Below are 6,000 nucleotides of genomic sequence, written 5' to 3' on the forward strand. Positions count from 1 at the left end.
TTGTGGGCAGTGGAGGCTTGTCAGCTGTTTCCCTTTCAGCTGCTCTGCAAGAAGACTCAGTATCTTCCAATGCACAACAACTTCCCTTTTGAAGCCTGCTTCCTCCAGCAGCAGGTGTCTCTGGTAGGGACTGAGACCCCAGGGGGAGCTCCTTGCCTGCTCCTGATTGGGATGGGGGCATGTCTCACCACACAGTGCTTTTGTGGATTACTGCTCGCCCCACCAATTGGCCTCAGCATGATGGTCTTTGTGTTTGATATTCTCTCCTTGTCAGCTCCATCCCTGAAAAACAGTTAATAGATACAACATCTTAAAAATCCCCTCAGGGCTGAGAGCTTGGGCATTTAAAATCTTTCTACAGTTTGACTGGCCTTGTTCTGCCCTGAGTGACTGTTTGTTAGCTCCGATGCTGCCTCTCCCTTACAGTCTCTTCCTTGTAGCATCACTCCACACCTGCCCCTCTTATCTTCTCCTCTGACCTGGCACCTTCAACCCCCTTCCCTTTTCTTTCCATTTAGAGGATCCCCCTTAACTAAACCCATTGTCCCCTAGAAAATTATAGAACTAACATTACATTTGCTGCCATTATTCACTCTACTTGTGTGTTCTACCTCTTCCCCTGGCAGTGTCTGGTCTGTGTAGATAGTAAGGTCTTTTGGGCAGGGACCATCTACAACTCTGTGTGTGTACACTACCTAGCACAATAGGGCCCTTCTGTTAGTCTTTGGAGTCCACTGTAATAAATATGATTAATAATGATAAATCACCATGGCATAAAAATCCCAATAGGAGAGGCCATAGTAGAAGCTAAATTTTCTCCTTGCCCTGGCTAAAAAGGCCATCTACACGACCAGGGAGAGGAGGTTGGCCGATGGAGACCCCGGTGACTGTGGGGCTTGTTTCCGATCCATGGTCTGTTCACGCATCCGGGCGGAGTTCCTCTGGGCGGCGTCCACTGGCTCCCTTGATGCCTTCGAGGAGCAGTGGGCGCTGTCCGGGGTTCTCTGCTCGGTGTCCCCATCAGGTTCCCTTCTTATGACCCTTTGACCTCACTCCTGTCCCTGTTCTTTTATTAGTTGTCCCCCGAACTCAGTGGGTTCTGTGGTCCTGTGGGTCCTCCCCTTAGGCTGGGGGGGTATCCTTTAGCAGTAGCTTTGCCCGCCCACTTCCCAGACACCCAATATACACTGTGCCATGAAATCATAAATGGAGAGACTTGGTAATTTGTAGAATTGTCCCTAGATCTTGGTCTTAGATTTGTTTTGGGTCTAAACTTCTTACAAGCTGCAGATTGTTACTGTTGTGCTTTGCAACCCATTTGAACGAGGAAACCCCAGTGGCATAAATGAAAGTGCTTGTTACACTTGTATAAGGGGCAAACTCTGCTCTGGTGAGGTAGGCCCTGCCTGACCAAAGTGGAACATGTGCTGTTCTGCTCTGGGAGTGGGTGGACAGAACTTACGATACGGCTACACTTGCAGCTGTACAGCGCAGGGAGTTAAAGCTGTCTTCATACAGCTGTGTAGGGAAAGCGCTGCAGTGTGGCCACCCTGACAGCTACCAGCACGCTGTTGTGGCCACGTTTGCAGTGGTGTTGGGAGTGGTGCATTATAGGCAGCTATCCCAGCGTTCAAGTGGCTGCAACATGCTTTTCAAAAGAGGTGGGTGGGGTGGAGTGTGACAGGAGCATGGGGGAGAGAGAGTGGATTTTTGGAGCTAACGCTGTCAGCTCCCTGCCTTGCAAGTTCTGACCTCTTCCCCCCCCCCCGCCTCCCTCATTCACTAAATGCAGATAGCCTTCTTTGTTTTTTCCCTCATAGACCAGATAAGCAGCTGCTCTGAAAGGGACCCCCGAGTTGCTTCTCTCCTCAAGAAAACACTAGCTGTGGACATTCCAAAGGGATCCTCCTGCTTGCCTCTGCTCATTCAAAGCCAGCAGGAGCTGTGTTTGTTTTTTTAGATAAGCAGCTTTGGGAGCCCTGAGTTCACAACAAAACAAAGAGAGTTCTTTACTTAAAAGCATTATGGAAAGCTTCCAGAGGTCAGTTACAGTGTAGTAAGATGAATCACTGTTTACACTGGCACCCCAGTGCTGCAGAAGCGCTATAGTCTTTATTCCTCTCATCGAGGTGGAGTACATGCAACACTGTAGCCAGGGAGATACAGCGCTGTATGTGCCTTGCCAGGGTGGACAGGGAGTGAGTTACAGCGCTGTAAAGCCACCACCCACGCTGTAATTCTCAAGTGTAGCCAAGGCCTTGGACAAGACCAGAATGTTAGCGCTCCTGGTGTGTCCTGGAGCACCACTCCAGGTGAAAGGGAGCAATTGCTGCATAGGGGAGGCTTTAGCTGAGAATAGGCCATTTGGTCTCATGAGAGGTGTGTGAAACCAGATAGCTGATGCCTTGAGGGCACAGTTCCATGGCCTGGAGCAAGAAAGATTCCTTCCTCCAGTCCTTGCCCCTATGGAGAACCACATCCCAGAGCCTCAGCACTGATTTGTCACTTAAGTGCTGTATGCTACCTTGAGTGGTTAATGAGGCATGGGCGTTTCTTTATAGAGCAGCATTTGTACTTTTATTCAGCATGCATTTAGCAGGAAAGAGCTCCACCTGGAGGATGTAGCAGATAGTAGCAAGCCTATGATCTCACAGAGGAGAGGGAAGAGGTTAACTGCACCCAGTCCTTGTCCATCAGGGAAGTAAAAGGGTAAGCAGGTGGGGATAAATATCTTAGTAGAGCCTCATACACTCCCACACCAGAAAAAGAAGGGAGACTACAAACAAAAAAAGAGAGAGACTAAAACTGGGAAATATTGGAGCCTGTTGGGGGAGTGCAGCGAAATAAGGAGCAAATGACAAAAACAAGAGAATGATGGTGAGAAGACACATGAAAACCAAGGAGGTGAGATGCCAGAGAGCATTTAGTGAAATGATATAACAAGCACTAGAGCTGGCTGGGAAATGCCTCACATTTAGGCTGGCTCTGGTTAGTGCTCACAGGGCACTTCTCAGCTTCAAAGTGATTTACTACAACCATTGTCAATGCCACACCATGAGCCAGTGGGCCTTATACCCACCAGGGGACAGTGGTGTTAGAGAAGTAAGCAATTTGCTGAGGGAGTCAGTGTCAAACCCAGGTTTAAAACAGAGGCTGCCCCTTGCATGTAATTAGCTTTGTGCATACGAGTAATAAACTTGACACAAGCTCTCCTAACACTTTCACCAAGAATATAATTCTGCTCTGGTCTTTATAGGCTCAGCACCCAACACTAGGATCAAACCTGGAAAACAGCTCAGGGCCCATTTATGCGTCTAGCTAAGGGCCTGATTTGCCAAAGTGCTCGGCATGTACCATGCACCCCGGCGTGCTGAGCTCTTTAGAAAATCTGGTCCTCAGCAGCAACCTCTTGTGGCCTTGCCTCTCTTTAGATCTGTCAGTTAGCCCACTCTACCTTTCCATGCTTCCACCATACTGCCCCTCCCCTGGGCATCAAGAAACCTCCAAACCCCTCCCAAGCCTGCTGGTCTGGGACACAAGCCATCAAATGTGTGACAAGTGACCAAAATGGGGAACAGCCACATTTTGCTGCATGCTGCTCCATAGGTGGCAGGTTATAATATTGTTTAGATGTAAAATCTGTTCTTAAGGCTATTTTCCTACTCTGTGAATCAAATAAACCTTTCTTGTAGCCTGTCACAGAGTGTTCCCATGTGGGGAGAGACTGCTGCAGGTCCAAAGCAACCAGCACACAGGTGTTCCATAGCTTGATCATTTGAGGTCCAAATAGGGGAAGAGAAGGGGGTTCTGGTAGGTGGCTTGGGAAGTGGGTGCCTGCCCAGGCTTCTGATGGACCACTGGCAGGAATGAAAGGATGATCCCTGCTCAGGCTGCCTCTCAGTTCAACAAATTCAGCCTCCCCTCCCCCTAATGCTCTTTGAGCATTTCCTGTCTTAGAGCTTCTGCTACTGCCCTCTTGGGATCCAGGGAGTTCTAGGTGCTGCAGCTCTGAGCCCTCTGCCCTTGTCCCACCGCAGCCTTCCCCTGCTGAAATCAACTTTTGGCTCTTGAGCTCCCCCCTCTCCCCTTTCTTCCACAGGCCTCTCTCTGCTCCCTGGGAGCTGTCCTGCAGAGCACTGCCTGAGCATGCAGCAGAGCAACACAGGGAAGCTGCAGGGTGGATCCAGGAGGCCGAACAATGAATGGTACTTCATAATGTGGTATAGGTGAGAGCTCTGCCTGCAAACAATATGCCCCCTTGAGCTGTGGTCACCAATAGGGCTTGACGAGATTCCAGCACCATGCACTGTCGTGATGAAGGGAAGAAGAGTACAACCAGGGAGAAGAAAGGTACAGAAATAGAATGAATGTAGGCTGGTGGTGGCTGTTTCCTGTTACTTTCAGCCAAGGGACATCACAAGACTGTAGTGTTGCTGTGCTGCCCAGGAGTGGTGGTGTGTGTGCACTCATAAATCAGAAGCACTTGCCAGATCCCTTACAAAATTCAAAATGGCTTCTCTAAGCAGGATTTGTTGTGCCTGTGCCTGCACAGGGAACTTCCCCTTACAAGAAGTGCTTCCTTGAGATAACGCTGTGCCCTGTCTTTGTTTCTGCCCTGCAGTACGTGGGAGGCTAGAGGAAACTAGCTGGGCAGTGTGCATGCTGCAGCAGGTTCTGTCCTCTCCCTCATCATATTAGACCTGAGGTGAACTTGGGTTAACTTCTTCAGTGGCTTCCATGTTCTCTTTTGGCCGCCTTTTCCTCTGTGGTGGAGCACGTTGTCACATGGCCTCACTGTGTGCAAAGCTATCTGACTCTGCAAGGAATCCCATGGAAACCAATGGGACTTCTCACAGAGGAAGGTACTCGGAGTGAGTGAGCATAGTGGAGTCTAGCTCCCAGCCTGCAGACAATTGTGCATATGGTGTTGTGCCTCTCTGCTGCCTTAGGTGTCACTCGAGTAGTTTTTCTTGGAAGTGTGAGGAAAATCAAATTCCTACTTTTTGGTTTACTATAAAAAACAAAACAAAGAGTACATCAGCAATGAATAGTAATGGCATAGCTGGCTATAGTTGCTCTTCATTGGTCCTCCAAGGAGTAAATGTTCCCCAAAAGTGTTGTAGCTAACAAGGGAGTGGAAGGTCCATTAAACACCCAATAAACCAGGGGTAGGCAACCTATGGCATGTGCACCAAAGGCGGCACACGAGCTGATTTTCAGTGGCACTCTCACTGCCCGAGTCCTGGCCACCAGTCCTGGGGGCTCTGCATTTTAATTTAATTTTAAATGAAACTTCTTAAACAGTTTGAAAACCTTTATTTACTTTACAATACAATAGTTTAGTTATATATTAAAGACTTATAGAAAGAGACCTTCTAAATATATTAAAATGTATTAGTGGCACGTGAAACCTTAAATCAGAGTGAATAACTGAAGACTCGGCACACCACTTCTGAAAGGTTGCCGACCCCTGCAAACAATGGGGAGATAAAACTTAAAACAAACAAAACCCCAACTCTTTAATCAACATGATAATGTAACAAAACTAGTGTCTTACCAGGCATGCTAAGTTACATGATGGAACATAACTTGGTAATTCCCTTGCTCTTTGTCTAGTTTAGAGTGGAGGAGAGTTGTGGGACCAAAAAATCAGAAGAACTCTCAGCTGCTGATACTCACGTCTGTGAGCCTCAGTTCATGTTAACTGTAATACAGAGTCATCCATATGGGGACTTAAACAGATGAGTGCTTTTTTGATTGATGTTGAGGGTTTAGGAGGGAATATAACAGTGGTGACCAGGATTCCTCAGGTGCCCATTCTTTAATAGCCTTGGCAGAGTGCATCTCCTAAAACTCAGGTAAAGCAGCAATATCATCCTTGCATCCTGCCAAGGGAGGTGTTCATGAATGATTTTCTTGTCAGAAATGTGCTAAATGTGGAGCTGTTGTCCCACGAAGCCAGAGGCCTCTAGTGCTGACTTCTAGTCCCTGCCTCGAGAG

Source organism: Gopherus evgoodei, chromosome 7 (assembly GCF_007399415.2).
Source record: "Gopherus evgoodei ecotype Sinaloan lineage chromosome 7, rGopEvg1_v1.p, whole genome shotgun sequence".
NCBI classification, from domain to species: Eukaryota; Metazoa; Chordata; order Testudines; family Testudinidae; genus Gopherus; species Gopherus evgoodei.